Source organism: Muntiacus reevesi, chromosome 1 (genome assembly GCF_963930625.1).
Source record: "Muntiacus reevesi chromosome 1, mMunRee1.1, whole genome shotgun sequence".
NCBI classification, from domain to species: Eukaryota; Metazoa; Chordata; class Mammalia; order Artiodactyla; family Cervidae; genus Muntiacus; species Muntiacus reevesi.
The window spans coordinates 239366205-239384166 of NC_089249.1; the positions used below are offsets into that span (position 1 = coordinate 239366205).

Genomic DNA, 17962 nt, shown 5'->3' on the forward strand with positions numbered 1-17962 from the left:
AGAAAATGAGTTAGCAGCCAACAGCCATCAACAGTAATGCTGGGATTGGAGCCCAGACAGTCTGACTCCAGAGCCCCAATACTTTTAATCTTGGATCCAGGCTTTTTATTTTTTTAAAGGTATTTGTTGAGTGGATGTAGGAAGAACAGGGAGTTGACCTTGAGAAATCCAAACCCATTCCTGCACCCTGAAGCACAACCTGGAAGTCCCCCATGCTTCCCTTTCTGAGCAATAGAGCATATTTTAATTTGCCCATGGGCTTCATTCTTTACAGGGAAGTTCTGCAGGAGGGAGCAAGGGGGAGAGTGGAGAGAGGAAGCTATGGCCCAGAGAGGGAGAGTTAGCTCACCAGAGAAACATCGCCAGACGTCAGAGAGTAACTGCAGCTCAGTGGGAACTGGGGCTCGAAGATGGGGCCCAGCCTGAATCCTTCCTGGAAACCCTCAGTTTCCATCATCCATCGGTTGTGACCCACCTGCTTTGGATTTTTACAGTACTCACCGGCAGTCTGAACTCTCTCAATACTTACCAAACAGAGGGGAGAGTTACAGGGTCTGCTGTCATTGTCTTTGTCTAGGACTTCCCAGGTGGTCCATTGGTTAGGACTCTGTGATTCCACTGCAGGGGGCACGGGTTTGATCCCTAGTCAGAGAATTAAGATTACCGCAGAGCAGAAAAAAAACTGTACAAAACAAAAAGCTAAAAAAAAGCCTTTGTCTAAGGAGGAATATGGATGTGAGAGTTGGACCATAAAGAAGGCTGAGCACTGAAGGACTGATGCTTTTGAGCTATCGTGTTGGCAAAGACTCTTGAGAGTCCTTTGGACAGCAAGGAGATCAAACCAGTCAGTCCTAAAGGAAATCAATCCTGAATATTCATTGGAAGGACTGATGCTGAAGCTGAAGCTCCGATACTTTGACCACCTGATGCAAAGAACTGACTCATTTGAAAAGACCATGATGCTGGGAAAGATTGAAGGCAGGAAGAGAAGGGGATGATAGAGGACAAGATGGTTGGATGGCATCACTAACTCAGTGGACATAAGTTTGAGTAAGCTCCAGGAGTTGGTGATGGACAGGGAAGCCTGGCGTGCTGCAGTCCATGGGGTCACAAAGAGTCGGACATGACTGAGCCACTGAACAGTAACAACAAAGGATGAATACGGGCCAGAAACAACAGTGTGTGGATCAGGTTTAGCAACAGGCGGTGAGGGGGCCTATGGGTCCCCAGAGGGCAGCTCTGGCTTGGTCAGGGGCCTCTAGGCAGGTGCCTAGAGTGGGGGTGCAGAGTAGGAGCAAGGGTCAGCCAAGACAGAGAAGAGGGTGGGGAGAGCTCCAGGCTGTGGGAAGCTTGAAGTCTGGAGATGTGGGCCCTCAGGGGTTCAGCGTTAGGCCTCTGTGCTGTTGGGGAGAGGCTGAGGGCCTTGATGGGCGATGAGCAGCTCCTCCTCCGCTGCTGCTGCTGCTAAGTCTCTTCAGTCGTGTCTGACTCTGTGCGACCCTATGAGCAGCAGCTCACCAGGCTCCTCTGTCCACAGGATTCTCTAGGCAAGAATACTGTAGTGGGTTGCTATTTCCTTCTCCACCTCCACTTCTAGAAAAATGAAAGTGAAAGTGAAGTCACTTGGTGTCCGACTCTTTGTGACCCTGTGGGCTGTAGCCCACCAGGCTTCTCCGTCCATGAGATTCTCCAGGCAAGAATACTGGAGTGGGTTCTTTCTCCAGGGGATCTTCCTGACCCAGGGATCGAACCCAGGTCTCCCACATTGCGGGCAGAGGCTTTAACCTCTGAGCCGCCTTCACTCCTAGACCTAGCTATTTCTGCTGGGTGAGGATGGTTAGGGTGGGGTCCCAGGGAGCTGCCCCACCCACCCTGAGGACGGCAGAGGGCTGGAATGCTGTTTCTCCCCTGGGTGTCCACTAGATGGCGCCTGATCACCAGGCCTCTGGGGGACAGACAGGCTTTGGCTGGGGCTGGTACACTGGCGTGAGCACGGGCACAACGGTAAACTTTGTAATTTCCAAGCCCCGAGGTTGGTTGAGTGTAAATGTAAGTCAGCGTGTGTGTAAATCTTCACTTTTGTCAGGACATCTACTTGGGACATGGCTGTGATTCGGCTTTGGTGTACATTCTCCCTTAGGGCCTCGTCACACCCCAGGAGCTCAGACTATTAGTTTTCCAAAGTGGGACGCTGAGACAGCAGAAGGTTGGGGCTGTGCCCAAGGTCACTCAGCTGGTTCAAAGTGGAGTAAATAGAGATTGCCACCAGGCGCTCTAGAACAGATCCGGGTCACATGGCAGGACCCACTCGTGAAGGACTTGCTCTGTGTCACTGTGAATGAAACAGAGCCCAATGGGTTGGTGGTACCAGGATATGGATCCTGGGCATTTACCCATTTAGCATATTTGTTGAGCACCTACTGCTATGTTCCAGGCATCGTGCTAGGCATTGGTGAGCGATAAAGCCACTGGTAACAGACATGAAGGCTGTCAGGGAGACAGCCAGACATCATCCAAGTTAGCCAGCTGACAAGCAGACCCAAGAAGGTTGGTGGGGGGGGTGGTAAGGGGGCTCAGTCTTAGAAAGGCAGCGACAGGACTCAGGGTGAGAAGTGCAGCCGGGAGGTGGGCAGGATACACAGTGTTCAGGCAGAGGCAACGGCTCCTGCAAAAGCTGCCAAGGCAGGCAAGTGCTGAGGGACTGCACGGAGATGGGGGGCTGGCGGGGAGAGGGGAGGGAGGCGAGGTCATCCCTGGGGCGGAGCTGGAGGGTGGGGGTAGAGGGTGTCTGACGGACCCTGGTGAGGGGTGTGTATTATCATCTACATACCCTAAGAAGGAGAGGAGCTTTAAGCAGGGCTTGACCCTTGTGATTTGCGTTTCAAAGTCCACTCTGGTTTTGTTTAGGGATTCAGGTGAAGATGACCACACAGGTGAGAGACGATGGTGGCTCGGAGCACGCTGGCAGCTGCGAAGGTGGGGGACAGTGCCTAGGTTTCAGAGGTAGTTTGGAAGTAGAATCAGCAGGGTTTTCAGATGGATTGCATGCAGGGGTGAGGGTGATTCCAGGTTCCAAGCATGAGCAACAGGTGGACATTGGGGCCATTTCCCAAGGGGGGAAAGCCTGCGGACGGCGTGAGCTGGGTGGAGGATGGGAAACAAGGTCAGGCTCTGTTGTTTTTGAAGCCACCCATGTCAAATCCTGGTAGAAAGAAGGGGTAGGCAGCTGGGGCTTGTTGGAAAGGTCGAGGCCACTGAAATAATTTCCCGAGCCTCTGTTGTTCATTGTTCAGTTGCTAAATAGCGTCCGACTCTTTGTGATCCCATGGACTGCAGAACGCCAGGCTTCCCTGTCCTTTACTATCTCCAGGAGTTTGCACAAAGTCATGTCCCTTGAGTCAGTGATGCCATCCAACCATCTCATCCTGTCACCCCCTTCTCCTCCCTCCTGCCTTCAGTCTTTCCCAGCATCAGGGTCTGACTCAGTGAATCAGTCAGGAGTCTGTAGGTTGTACTAACTACTTATTATTTTTTAAATATTTATTTATTTATTTGGCTGCACCAAGTCTTAGTTGCGGTGCTTGGGATATCTATCTTTGTTGCAGGGTACAAACTCTTAGTTGCAGCGTGTGGGAATCTAGTTCCCTGACCAGGAATTGAACCTGGGTGGCAATGGCACCCCACTCCAGTACTCTTGCCTGGAAAATCCCATGGATGGAGGCGCATGGTAGGCTGCAGTCCATGGGGTCACTAAGAGTCGGACATGACTGAGCGACTTCGTTTTCACTTTTCACTTTCATGCACTGGAGAAGGAAATGGCAACCCGCTCCAGTGTTCTTGCCTGGAGAATCCCAGGAATGGCGGAGCCTGGTGGGCTGCTGTCTATGGGGTCTCGCAGAGTCAGACACGACTGAAACGACTTAGCAGCAGCAGCCCCTGCTTTGGGAGCATGGAATCTTAAACACTGGGAAGTCCCTAGATTGAACTTAATGTCAAGGGACTGGATGAGCTCACTCAGCCCAAAGTCCAGGCAGCTCAATAATGGGAGACTGTGAGGAGAGCCCCATGGCTGCAGGTGTGACGGGGAGCCTGCTGGATGTGTTGATGACTGGTGGAGAGGGGTGGCCTCTCTGAGGGCCGTGCAACGAAATGGCCCCTGAGGATGTGAAAGACCAGGACTCAGGTGGCCCTGGGGCAGCGTGGAGGAGCCGGACTTGCTGACTCTGCCTCTTTGTCTGGTGAGACCTTCCTTCTCAGTAGCGCTTCCCCCACCACCATCTGGCAGATGGCCCCGGGGACACAGACCCTGGTCCGGGCTCGGGGGAGGGTGGTCTCTGGGATGGGGCTGTAATTTCAGCTGGGGGCCGGGCTCCTGGGTTTCAGTGCCACCTGGTGTGAGGTTCCTCTTTCTGGCACCTCCCCCACGACTGTCTCTGCTGACCGCCCCACCCCCTGCTGCAGTTAGTGAGCCTCCAGCGCGGAGGAAGGGAGGTGGGCCAGGCCCAGGGAGTGCTCCCACCTGGAAGGGGCTGCCAAGTCTAATTAGTGCTTGTGCAGCCCTGGGACCTGCCTCTGAGAGCACCATCCCCCTTTCCCCGGACTTCCATCTTTGAAATTTCCCCACCAGCCTGGATGAAAGGGCCAGGGAGGGGCCAGGTATTAATAGTAATTATTAGTTTCGCAAATAAAGAGGAGAAACGGGATTATCAGCAAGCCCAACCAACTCGTTCTCCCCTCTTTGTGTGCCTCCTCTCTCCTTCCTCTGGCTCCAATTCCTTTCTCTTTCCACTTTTCCTCCTCTTCCCTCTCCTCCCTCTCTCCGGGCCTTGCCTCTTCTGTCTGTTTCCATCTCAAGGCCTCAGGATCCGCCTGCCCCTCTCTGTCTCTCCGCTCTCTGTGTTGGAATATCCGGAGCACCAGGGCATTCAGGGAGCACCCCTGTGCTTCTCTGGGGTGCAGAGGCAGAGTGAGAGGCAATGTAGCGGGGAGATGGGGTGGAAGGGTGTCTGTGTCCATTCACTTATTCACTCACGGTTTTCCAAATAGTTGTTGAATGTCTGCTATGGCCCAAGCACTGGACTGGGCCCTTAAAACTCCATGCTGGACAGGACAACACGGCGCTGCCCTGGGGATCTCCCGGGCGGGCTGGGTAGTAAACAGTAAGCTGACAAATTACACTTGAGGGCGCAGATGGATGCCTGCTAGGAAGGGATAAATAGCAGCTATGATGGAGAGCTAAGCGTGGGGGGCCCTGTGAGGCTGGGGTATGAGGGAGGCATCCCCCCTGAGGAGGTGGCATTCCAGCTGAAAGTTGAACAATGAGAAGGACCTCACGAGAGAATCATTGAGATAAGTGTTCAGGGCAGGGAGAACAGCCTTCGCAAAAGCCTGAGGTGAAGATCGTGGACCTTGCGAGAATGTGAAAGGAGGATGAGGATGAGGTGAGGCGGGTTCCAGAGAGCGAGGCCGAGGTGCGCTGGAGCGGGTGGGCCCACGGGTGGACCCCTGTGCACTCCTGTGGGCCCTGAGCCTCACTGAATGTCCTGCTGTCCCTGTGTTGGAATTCTTAATTTTATTTACTTATTTGGCTTCATCGGGTCTTAACTGCGGCAGGTGGAGTCTTTCACTGTGGCTCACAGGCCCCAGAGTTCTCAGAGTCTCAGTAGTTGTGACATGGGGACTTAATTGCCCTGCAGCGTGTGGGACCTTAGGTCCCTGATAAGGGACCAAGCCTGTGTCCTTTGCATTGGAAGGCAGATTCCTAACCACTGGACCACCAGGGAAGTCCCACTGGGACTCTTCATTTTTAAGCAAGGGGTTCTTCTGCATTTGCATTTTGTCCTGGGCCTCATCAGTTATGTAGCTGTCCCTGCTTGGGGAGGTCAGCAAAAGAAGTGGCTAAAAAAAAAAAAGTAAATGTGTATAGAAATATGAAGGCTGGTGGGCTGATGTTTGGTGAATGAATGAATGAATGGAGGAATTTGGGTGCACACCTGTGTGAGCTTACCTGTGAGGCTGTCACCAGGCCACATAGGCCTGGCCAGGAACACTGCTCACACACAGACATGGCCCTGATGTACCCCCGAATCCTGCAACGCGTACTACATTTCTCAGGGCCGTTGCCAGAGAGGCTCCAGGGGCTATGTGCACCAAGCCCAAAGCAGCACTGTAAACAGGGTTGGTGTGGCCAGGCTTCTTCCAGGCCCCGTTTTGGGAAATAAGGTGACTCCTCTACCCCAGCTGGAGGCAGCCCTGTCTTCCCTGTGAGACCTGAGACTTTGGAGCCAGAAAGATTTGAGTTCAAACCACCTTCACATCTTCACAAGTGGATGCGTGGATGCAGATAACTAGATTTCGGCAGGTGATTTGCTTCTCCAGTCCTCAGTTTCCTCTTCTGTAAAGTGGGGATCACCACTTAAAATTTCTGAGACGATTCAATGCGGTAATGAAAGGGAAGCTTTTGGCAGAGTCAGAGCTTGGTAAATATTTGTAATAATAATAATAGTTTTTATACCCATACAGTCTCCGGAGACTTGAGTAAAGATTTGCTTCTGCCCCCAAATGTCTGCATAATCATGAACAAGTCTCTGAATCCTCCTGGTCCTCAGCCTCCTCTTGTGTTAAAATTGGGGTGATAACAAGCTAACTCGTCTCTCAGCACGGTGGTCAGGACGATCCCACACATTCACTGAGGAGCTTGTTTGAGAACTGATGTGCCCTTGTGACTTGTTGGCACATTCCCGACCCCCACCTCCCCCATCTCGGGGCAGATTTTCTCCAAATACACCCCCTCCTCGGAGAGAAAAGTGTCCCCCGCCCCACACGTCACCCAGTTCTTGGCAGTGCATGGAACCCAGTCCCTGGATTCCCGGCCCCGAGGGTGGTTGTCCTCACGCTGGAAAGTCTGCCCGGGAGTGACCCTCAAGGTCAGGGCCTGAAGTTGGGCAGGGAGGAGGAAGGTCCGCAGCTGGGGCAGTGTTGGCGTGGGGGGGCGGGGGGGGGGCGGGGGGTGAACTAAAGACAAACACAGGAGCTGGAGCCCCGGTCCCCGCGGTCTGGCTTCCTGCCTCCCTCTGGGCAGGAAGCAGCCAGAAAGCTGTGAGAGTCAGTCTCTGACTAAGGGCCCAGGCGACAGTCTTGGAGTGGGTAGAGCCCCGAGTTCATCTCCCACGCTCATCACCAAAGGCTGGTTTTGGGGAGCCTCCAAAACCCATGGGAAGCCCCGAGCAGCACCCAACACCAGCCCGGGAAGGGGAGCCTCTCCTGATAGGAGTCCTGGCCAGAGCAGACAGGAAGGGAGGGCTACAGGGTCCTTGGCCGCCCGCGGTGAAGACCCCGTGGGCGTGAACCAGCAGTGTGACCACAGGGTCGCTGGGCCTCTCTGTGCCTCAGGTTCCTCGTTGGGAACATGGGGATAATGGTCACGCCTTCTCGGAGTGTTACTGGGAGAACTAAGTGCCCTGAGGTTCTTAACAAAGCCTGACACATAGTGAGTGCTTTGGAAAGGCTAGTTATTATTATGGGCTTTAAAAAAACGAGGCCATGCCGGGAGCCACGACAGAATTTATCAGATCTCTGGATGGACTAGTTTGGCGCCTTCCCCATTTTGTTTTTTGGTTTTTTTTTTTTTTTTTGGATGTGCTAGGTCTTCTTGTTGTGCACGGGCTTTCTCTAGTTCTCTAGTTGTGAGTGGGGGCTACTCTTTGTTGCAGTGGCTTCTCTTGGAGCACGGGCTGTAGGTGCTCAGACTCTAGAGCGCGTGGCCTTCACAGCCACTAGAGTTGTGACACACGGACTTCGTTTCCTCGAGGCATGTGGAATCTCCCCTGACCAGGGATCAAACCTGTGTCCCCTGCATTGAAAGGTGGATTCTTAACCACTGAACCAACAGGGAAGTCCAGCCTTCCCCTATATTTTGCTCTATTCTTGGCTGGCAACAGTCATTCATTCGTTTATTCAAGAAGCATTTATGGAGCGTTTTTGTGGCAGCAAAGTGATGGGGGACCCCAAAACATATCAGTTCTTGGACGGGGCATTTGAGCGAGAACTAACTGTGGGCTTAGTTTATGTATGCTCAGACGCCCACTGCCCTGGAGCTGGGTGTCAGCCAGTTCACAGAGCAGGGAGCCCAGGGGAAGTCACGGACACAAGACCACACAGCTACTGACTAACTAGCAGTAATGGAACCCAACCCTGGCCCACCTCAGTCCAAAGCCAATGCCTTTCCAAATCAAGGTTCCAGGGCTGCCTCCCTGCAGCACCCTTTAACTGCTGCATCTGCACCCCCACTTTGGCAGAGCCAGAGGCCACCCCCATTCCCTGGAGGCCAAAGGTTGGGCTGTTTTCTGCAACCCTCTTCAGCCGGATTTTTGTCATTTCCTCCCTGGTTCTCCTGACCATGCAGAACAACCTTGGGGCTTTCCCCAGAGGGGAAACCCAGCCTGGAAGCAGCCCAGCCTGGAAAATGTGGCTGTGGGTAACTCCTGATCTCCTTAGTTGCAGAGCATCTGAGTGCCTGGAGTGGAGCAGGACCAGGGGCCAGGTCATGGTGGGGGGTGCTCCCTGAATGGATGCTGAGCCAGTGACTCCCCTCTGGCTCTGTGGCCTGAAACAGGTCCCAGTCCCTCTCTGGGCCTCAGTTTCCCCACCTGTGAAAAGTGAAACAGTAACAAAGCTGCCGCACCAGGCCCTCTGCATGGCCTTTGTGCTAGGAGTTGACAGGCTGATGGCCAGTTCTCCCACCCACCTTTCCTCTTGGGCTTTTGTGAGGATAAAGGAGACTGTGGCTACAAAAGGACTTTGAAACAGAGGACAGAACTGGATACTAGCTGATGCAGAAGCTGATGGCTGTTGACAGAGACCCTCCCCCGCCAGGTCCAGCTTCTGTCTCACCCAGACTCTGCCTGTGCCCAAGCCCCCATTCCCCAGATCCCCTGTAGAACCTGGGGCAGGAGGAGCCTGGGAAGAGCCTGGCTGGAACCAGGAAAGCCTGGGCCTGGCACAAGCATCCCCAAGCCAAGGGGTCACCCACTTTCCTGCAACCCCCCCGTGGACCTTCCAGCAGCCTCACTGACACCCTGCCATGCTGGGTTTACACCTTGACTTTCCCACGGGCAGAGGTGGGGCAGGGAGGGCAGGAAGAGGAGGCCTGTGGCTAAGCAGGAGGCCACCTTCTGGCAGATCACCACACTTACCTTATGCCTGGTGGGCCTCAGTTTCCCCATCTGCATGGTTCAAGCATACATCACAGGACCTCACAGAGCCTTCTGAGGTGCAGTGGGTGGGTCTCCGACTTCTGCCATCCTCAGACCTCCAGGCCCTAGCCTCGAACAGATGGAGACCAGTTCCACCCTCAGGGCCTTCCATCTGGGATCTGAACCGCAATCCCCAACCCCATCTGCTTGCAGCAGCCTCCCAAATGCTCTCCAGAGTGGATGGAAACCAAGGGTGGGGAGGCAGGGGCATGCCCCCTCCCCAGGAGGACTCAGAGGCAGGAGTCTCACTGCCAGGCTTGTGCACGCGGATGGAGAGGTGACGAGCCGGAGGGATGGTGGGAGAGGCAGCGCCATGTGGAGAGGCCAGCAGCCCCGGGCACACAGGCCCGCCCACCCCTGCTTCCTCCGGCTGGGCCAGATGGTGGGGGTGGCCGAGGAGAGGGATCCTCGCTTCTCTCTTCCTCCACCCAGGGGCTCTGCAGGGGCCTGGAGTTCTTCCACACAGAAGACATGTGGGGAGAAGCCTTACCCACATGCAGACTTGGGGCAACACGCTAATCTGGTGGAATCACAGTTGAAGCATTACAGAACCTGAATATGCTGGAGAATTCTAGAATCTCAGAGGCACAGCATCTTAGAATTTTAGAAAAGTGAGTCATAGATTGTAGGTTTCTAAACTGTGCTGTCCCAACACTGTAGCCACTGGCCACGTGTGGTTATTGAGTCCTTGAAATGTAACTAGTCTGAATTGAGATGAGCTGTACATTTAAAATACATAGCAGATTTTGAAGGCTTGGTAACAAAAGAAAGACTTTTAAACATCTCATTAATAACATTAATTACATGTCAAAATGATAATATTTTGGATATATTGGTATATTGGGTAAAATACAATGTATTACTAAGATGAATCTTTTTTTTTTTTTTTGCTTTTAAAACATGACTGCTAGAACATTTTAAATTTCATGTGTTTCATTTCAGAATTTTAAAGAGATGGAATTTCAGAACCAGGTTTGCAGATCTTTACATCACTAGCTGACTTTGAGCCTTAGATATGTATTAACTCCCAGAGTCTGGGAGAATCTGAGAAGAATCCTGGTCCTTCTCCCAGCGCAGGGATCCTCTAGCCCACCCTGACCAGCACTGACCAGCCTTTGCCTACCCATTCCCTCCTCCAGTGGAGAACTCAACTGCCGCCATGGCTGCTGGGCTTTTAGAATGGCTCGAGTTTCCGGGTGTTGGGTGGGATCTACTTCCCACAGCTTCTTCCACCCTCATGGTTGGTTTCCAGAGCCTCTTCCAGGGCCTCCCAGAACAGGCCTGCATCCTTCTTCCCCATGAGAGGTGTAGAATTTGAGTTCTGACCACCCCCTCAGGCTGCTGTCCTGCACGCTGCAGGGTCTGCCTTGACCCCTGTTCCCTTACAGGTGAGTTTCAGGGACTCTCAGCTCTTGATGCCCCTATCTCTTAGCAGAACCTGGGACCCCAGTGACTGGGTGAGGGTCTTCCCGCCTCTCCAAGCCTATAGACTGTCCTATCCGTCTGTCTGGGAACTGCCTGCCCTGCGCAGTCTAAGGCCCTGCCCTGTTCCCAGCTCCAGAAGCTGTATGATGGGTGACAGCGGGTGCTGGGATGTGGGGGTGACACAGGAATCGGGGAGTTGATTCAGGGTGCCTCAATCTGCCTGGAAAATGCTTTTTCCGATTTTAAGAGATGGTGGGGAGGAAGAAGGAAGAGGCTTTCTTACTAACAGACTCAGGAATTCCAAGGCGGTACTAACAGGTGACTCACTCAGCACCTGAGTAGTTCCGAGAAGGAAGATCAGAGGTCAGTCAGGGAGGGCGTCCTGGAGGAAGTGGGATTGGAGTTAGGACTTAAAGGAAAGGAGGGGGTGTGAGAGTTGCGAAGAGGTGGAGATGAGGGCATTCTCCTTGGCAGGAAAAGTGCTGGGCACACATGGCTGGGACCCAGGCCTTGAGGGTCCCAGGTTGCCTGGAGTAGAAGGGTCTGAGCATGGGTCAGCCGGCTGAGGGCCTCTGGGGAGGTGTGTGTGTGCAATAGAGAAAAGGGGAGTGCCAGTTAGCTGTAGGAGTATGTTGGTAAAATAACAGTAGCAGCTATAGCAGCTATGCCAGGCATGGGCTAAGTGGTTTCCTAATATTTCATTTATTCTTATCAATAACCCTATGACATAAGTACTGTTATTCCCATTCTACAAATAGACAATTGAAGCCACATTAGGTGACAGTAAGTGATGACTGACCTTGGATTTCCACACAGGATAGTCTGGCTTCAAAGCTCTTAAGCATTGGACGGAGGGGAGGTTGTGGGGAATGCAGATTGGTGGGGTGAGTGGTGTGTGCAGCTGATAAGTGAATGAGTGTGACCCTGTTGTGCGTAAATAAGGTGGGGGATAATCCCCGTCACTTCCCCCCTGCTTTCCTCACCCAGCCCCAGCTCTGTCTCAGGATAGACTCAGTCCAGACAGGTCTGTGTGAAGATGGGGCCTTGGAATGATAAGAATTCCCATGCCTGTTGGAACAGATAGCCCCAGACAAGAGTCTGGTCACCATGGCAGTTTTAGAGCCAACTTCCCACTGGGGTCAACACTGCCCTTCCCTCCCTTCCTTATATGCTGGCACAAGTCCAGGACCCAGGAACAGTGTCTAGACTTGACCCTGGGTGCCACCTCCTGCTCAGCTTCTGATGCACACACAGCCGGGCAAGTGGAAGAGTTACAGGCAGGCGCCTCCTCTGGGTGTCCTGGCTTGGCTGCATCGCTGGTGATGGAGGCAGGCCCCAGTTCCTCTCTGGGCCTCAGTTTCTCCTTTTCTGTAAGCAGGCAGATTGCATTAGTTCAGGAATCATAAACTAAGGCGACAAGATGGCCCAGGAGGAGATGCAAACAAATGGGGGTTGGGGGGTGGGTAGGGGTGTGTGTGCATGTGGTGGGGGTTGAGGACCCAGGAGAACTGGAGGCAACCTCCCAACCAGGTGACTTGGCCTGTCCTCCCTGCTTCATTTGGTGGAGCCCCCAGGACCCTGAGACACAGTTTCTTTAACTGGGAGTTGTGGTGCCCACCCCATGGGAGTGGTGAGAATGAACTGATAAGAATAATTGGTTGGAATCTTGAGGAGAAATGCCCCCTCCCCTTTGATGAATGTAATATTTTTATTGAGTCATATTAAGAGTATTTATGTTTAAGCTCATATAGCTCAATATCAAAAAACAAACAATCCAATTAAAAGATGGACAAAAGACCTAAATAGACATTTCTTTCTCCAAAGATGATATACACATGACTAATAGGCACATGAAAAGATGCTCAGTGTCACTAATTTTTAGAGAAATGGAAATCAAAACCACAATGAGGTATCACCTCACACTGGTCAGAATGGCCGTCATCAAAAAGTCTATGAATAATAAATTCTGGAGAGGGTGTGGAGAAAAGGGAACCTTCCTACACTGTTGTTGGGAATGTAAGTTGGTGAAACCACTATGGAAAACTTCTCAGGTGGCTCAGATGGTAAAGAATCTTCTCTCAGTAAGGGAGATCCTGTTTGATCCCTGGGTCAGGAAGATCTCCTGGAGAAGGAAATGGCTACCCACTCCAGTATTCTTGTGTGGAGAGCTCCATGGACAGAGGAGCCTGGTGGGCTACAGCCCATAGAGTCAAAAACAATCAGATACGACAGAGCAACTAATACACACACAACATGGAAAACAGTATAGATGTTCCTTAAAAAACTAAAAATAAAGTTGCCATATGATCCAGTGATCTCACTCCTAGGTGTACATCCAGAAAAAAATGAAAACTGTAAACTAAAAAAGATACATGCATACCAGTGTTCATAGCAGCACTATTTACAATAGCCAAGATATGAAAGCAGCATGCGTCCATCAGCAGATGTCTGGATAAAGAAAATGTGGTATATGTGAACTGTTGACTATTACTCAGCCATAAAAAAAGAATGAAATAATGCTATTTGCAGCAACATGGATGGACCTAAAGATTGTCCTACGAAGTGAAGTCAGAAAGAGAAAGACAAATGCCACATGTTGTCATTTATATGTGAAATCTAAAAAAAATAATACAAATAAATCTAAATAAAAAAAAACAGAAACAGACTCACAGATATAGAAAACAAATTTATGGTTACCAAAAAGTAAGGTGGGGGAGGAATGAATTAGGAGTATAGGATTAACAGATATACACTACTATACATAAAATACATGTTGTTGTTCAGTTGCTCAGTGGTGTCCGACTCTTTGCGACTCCATGAACTGCAGCATGCCAGGCTTCCCTGTCCTTCACCATCTCCTGGAGCTTGCTCAAACTCATGTCCATTGAGTCAGTGATGCCATCCAGTCATCTCATCCTCTTATCATCCCCTTCTCCTGCCTTCAGTCTTTCCCAACATCCTGGTCTTTTCAAAGGAGTCAGCTCTTCTCATCAGGTGGCCAAAGTATTTAAGCTTCAGCTTCAGCATCTGTCCTTCCAGTGAATATTCAGGACTGATTTCCTTTAGGGTTGACTGATTTGATCTCCTTGCTATCCAAGGGACTCTCAAGAGTCTTCTCCAACACCACAGTTCAAAAGCATCAATTCTTTGGTGCTCAGCCTTCTTTATGGTACAACTCTCACATCCATACATGACTACTGGAAAAACCACAGCTTTGACTAGACAGACCTTTGTTGGCAAAGTTATGTCTCTGCTTTTTAATATGCTGTCTAGGTTTGGCATAACTTTTCTTCCAAGGAGCAAATGTCTTTTAATTTTGTGGCTGCAGTCACTATCTGCAGTGATTTTAGAGCCCCAAAATATAAAATCTATCACCGTTTCCATTCTTTCCCCATCTGTTGGCCATGAAGTAACGGGACCGGATGCCATTATCTTCGTTTTTTGAATGTTGAGTTTTAAGCCAGCTTTTTCACGTTCCTCTTTTACTTTCATCAAGAGATTCTTTAGTTCTTCCTCTCTTTCTGCCATAAGGGTGGTGTCATCTACATATCTGAGGTTATTGATATTTCTCCCGACAATCTTGATTCCAGCTCATGCTTCATCCAGCCCGGCATTTCGCATGATGTGCTCTGCATATAAGTTAAATAAACAGGGTGACAATATATAGCCTTGACGTACTCCTTTCCCACTTTGGAACCAGTCTGTTGTTCCATGTCCATTTCTAACTGTTGCTTCTTGACCTGTATACAGGTTTCTCAGGAGGCAGGTAAGGTGGTCTGGTATTCCCATCTCTTGAAGAATTTTCCACAGTTTGTTGTGATCCACATAGTCAAAGGCTTTGGCATAGTCAATGAAGCAGAAGTAGAAGTTTTCCTGGAACTCTCTTGCTTCTTCTATGATCCAACAGATGTTGACAATTTGATCTCTGGTTCCTCTGCCTTTTCTAAATCCAGTTTGAACATCTGGAAGTTCTCAGTTCACGTATTGTTGAAGTCTGACTTGGAGAATTTTGAAAAAAATTGAAAAATATATGTAGCAATAACAGTTTACAGCTCAGGGAATCATATTCAATAACCTACAATGGAATATAATCTGAGGAAATATATATAACAATTACTTTCTGTACATCTGAAACTAACACAATATTGTAAATCAACTTTACTTCAATTAAAAAAATGTATTTAGCACCTGGGTATCAAATGAAGAGAACTGAAGAATGTGGAAGCCAGATAGTGGAGGAGTGGATGGGAAGTGGCCTGGGGGTGAAGGCAAGACCAGTGCAGAGCCCCTCTGGAGAGGTTGGCAAAAGAACAGATTGCTTGTGATCCTTGGCTTCTGCCCCCAGATTGGCAGGCTGGAACTGGGCCCTGCCTCACCGTCAGAGGACTTTGAGCCTATTGCAGTTACCAATTTATTTACCAATTTATTGCAGTTTAGAGACCACAAGTGCTTGTGAGTGTTTTTCTTTTGCCAGGTTGTAATTGGTGCATCACAATGAACACAGTAAAAAAGGGAAATTAACCGATTTACATTTGTTTGCAGAAGCCATTATCTTCTCTGTGTGAAGATTCTGAAGATCTTTCACCCTCCATCCCTGTTCTCTTGGTCAAGTTGAACCCTCTAAGGACTTGGAAGGCCGGTGGCCTGAAATCCCGTTCAGCTGCAGCTCAGCTCTTTGAACAGCCCAGGGGATCTCCCACAGGTTGGCCAAACCTCCATTTTCTCATCTTTAAAATAGGGTGAAAAGTCCTCCACTGTGAAAAACTCTCAAGACTACTGTGGAGTCACCAGAAACTGGTTTACAGAATGGGCAAAGGCTTTAGAAAACACAGGGAAAGTGCTGCACCTGCAAAAGATTGTGCTAGCCGCCGACCCCTTGGCCCAGGCAGCTCCTGGGAGTGAAGGATGGGCTGAGGAAGGCGGAACACACATCCTTGGGCGGGCTCTGCCTGAAACAGGAAGCCTGGTCCCAGGGTCAGGACTGCTTTGGAAACCAGCTACAGGTGCTCTTCAGCAGCATAGATGAAAGTGGGGGTGCAACAGGGAAGGGTTGGGAGAACCCCGTGGAAGTGAGGAAGTAGGCCACGGAACCCAGGTGGACCTGCAGCTTGGGGACTCATTGCCCCTGGGCACTGAGGGGTGGGGTAAATGGTAAGAATGTAGCCTTTGGGTTGGGTGGACCTGGATTTGAAAACTCCTCTGCTACTCCTGTCTGGGAGACCATGGGGCAGTTGTTTGACCTCTTTGAGCTACAGCTTTCTGGGCTGCTCAATAACAAATGAAAAGCAGGTAGCATGCACCAGAGTAAATGATTAAGTGCTGTTAATTGCTCCCGTCTCCCACCTCTGACCATCTTTTGTTGCATTCCAGGACAGTTTATATCCATTTCCCATCTCATAACCCGCCCATTTCACAGATTTTTTCCTTCATTTGTTTAACAGAAAGCAAATAGTCCCTGTACTTGAAGAAGTATGTGTCTGTGTAGGAGAGAGAGAGAGAGAAAGACAGGAAACTCTTACAGCATGTGGTCAATGCTGTAATTACGGTGACCATGTTCTCCAAACCACAAATCAGGTCACATGGTCAGACAGAGGCTATTTTCTGCCTCCACTGAAGTCCAACATGAAATCACACGTAGTTACACATTCATTGAATTACCTTTTACTTTTTTAGAGAAGCAAATGACATGAAATTTGGATTCTCCGTGACAAATCGCATCATCGTCCCAGAAAATCACTAGAGCTGTGACTAATACAGAGAGCCCTGGCAGGACCAGGAAGACTTCCTGTAGGAGGTGCTGCTTAAATGGGGTCTTGATGTCTGAATAGGAGGTCTCCAGGCAAAGAAAGATGGGGTGACCTTAGTGCCCTTGGGACAGGACCTACCCTTCCTGTTCTACAGAAAACCTTGTTAGAAACTGAGGGTGGAGGTAAAGTAGGCAACAGTGTCTATTTTTAGTTACTTTTTGCTTTCATGTTTCAAAGATCTCCTGGGAAATAGAATTGTTACAGGCCACTACAGCACAGTTACAATGCGTCTGTATCTTGTGATGCATTTACATGTTTGTCTCTGCAGTGGACTGTACATTCCTTGAGGACACGGGCCACATCTGTCTTGTTCATCTCTGTGTCCCTCTACTTCCCCTCCCCAACCAGGATGATGTGAGGAAAACTCTAGGAGAGGTACTAATCAATGTCAAATGAAAAAATGTGCAAAATGCTGTGAATGGGCATTGTGCAGGCAGACATTGTTCTTGTTTTGTAATGACTCTGTTGACTTTTATTTTGCTTAGTTAGCAAATATGTGCTGGTTGCCGGCCGGCACTGTGCCTAGCACTGTGTGGGGGTCCAGGGCTCAGCTGGCTCTGAGACCAACGTGGCCCTATGCCCGCACAGCTTGCACTCTAGAGAGAGCCAGCCCACAAGTAACAACAAGGGTGGTGGGGAGGGACTGTGACACGCAGACCTGGAAGTGGTCTCAGTTAGGGGCACAGGGGGAGCCTCAGAAGGAAGTGAGATTTAACCTGATGCCCCCCAAACTAAAACTAACCATTTAGCTAACATTTTCAGTTCCGTTCAGTTCAGTAGCTCAGTCGTGTCCAACTCTTTGCGACCCCATGAATCGCAGCACACCAGGCCTCCCTGTCCATTACCAACCCCTAGAATTTACCCAAACCCATGTCCATTGAGTCGGTGATGCCATCCAACCATCATCCTCTGTCGTCCCCTTCTCCTCCTGCCCTCAATCTTTCCCAGCATCAGGATCTTGTCAAATGAGTCAGTTCTTCGCATCAGATGGCCAAAATATTGGAGTTTCAGCTTCAACATCAGTCCTTCCAATGAACACCCAGGACTGATTTCCTTTAGGATGGACTAGTTTAATAGAACTTATTATGTGACAGGGGCTTCCCTGGTGCTTCAGTAATAAAGAATCCACCTGCCAATGCAGGAGACATAGGTTCGATCCCTGGGTCGGGAAGACCCCCTGGAGAAAGGAATGGCAACCCACTCCAGTATTCTTGCCTGAGAAATCCCCTGGACAGAGGATCCTGGCGGGTTACAGTCCATGGGGTTGCAAAAGAAGTCGGACACGACTTAGGGATTAAACAACAACTTCATGTGACAGGCACCATTCTTAGGGCTTCTTTACATGTTTAACTCATTTAATGCTCACAATGGCCCTATGAAGTGCAGACTACCATTATCTCATTTTAGAGATGAACACAGAAAGTTTGAAAAACTGGCCCACAGTCACACAGCTTGTAGAGCCAGAATTCATACCCA

At 50.3% G+C, this 17962-nt stretch overlaps 1 long non-coding RNA gene across 1 annotated transcript in view; it reads left to right on the top strand.

Moving 5' to 3' along the window:
* LOC136156280 (uncharacterized) overlaps nt 1–15332 on the top strand; it is a 27037-nt gene extending 11705 nt beyond the window's left edge. The window contains exon 3 of the long non-coding RNA XR_010660923.1: nt 15222–15332. This is a non-coding gene — a long non-coding RNA (uncharacterized lncRNA). The remainder of the gene's footprint in view (nt 1–15221) is intronic.
* The last annotated feature ends 2630 nt before the right edge of the window (nt 15333–17962 follow it).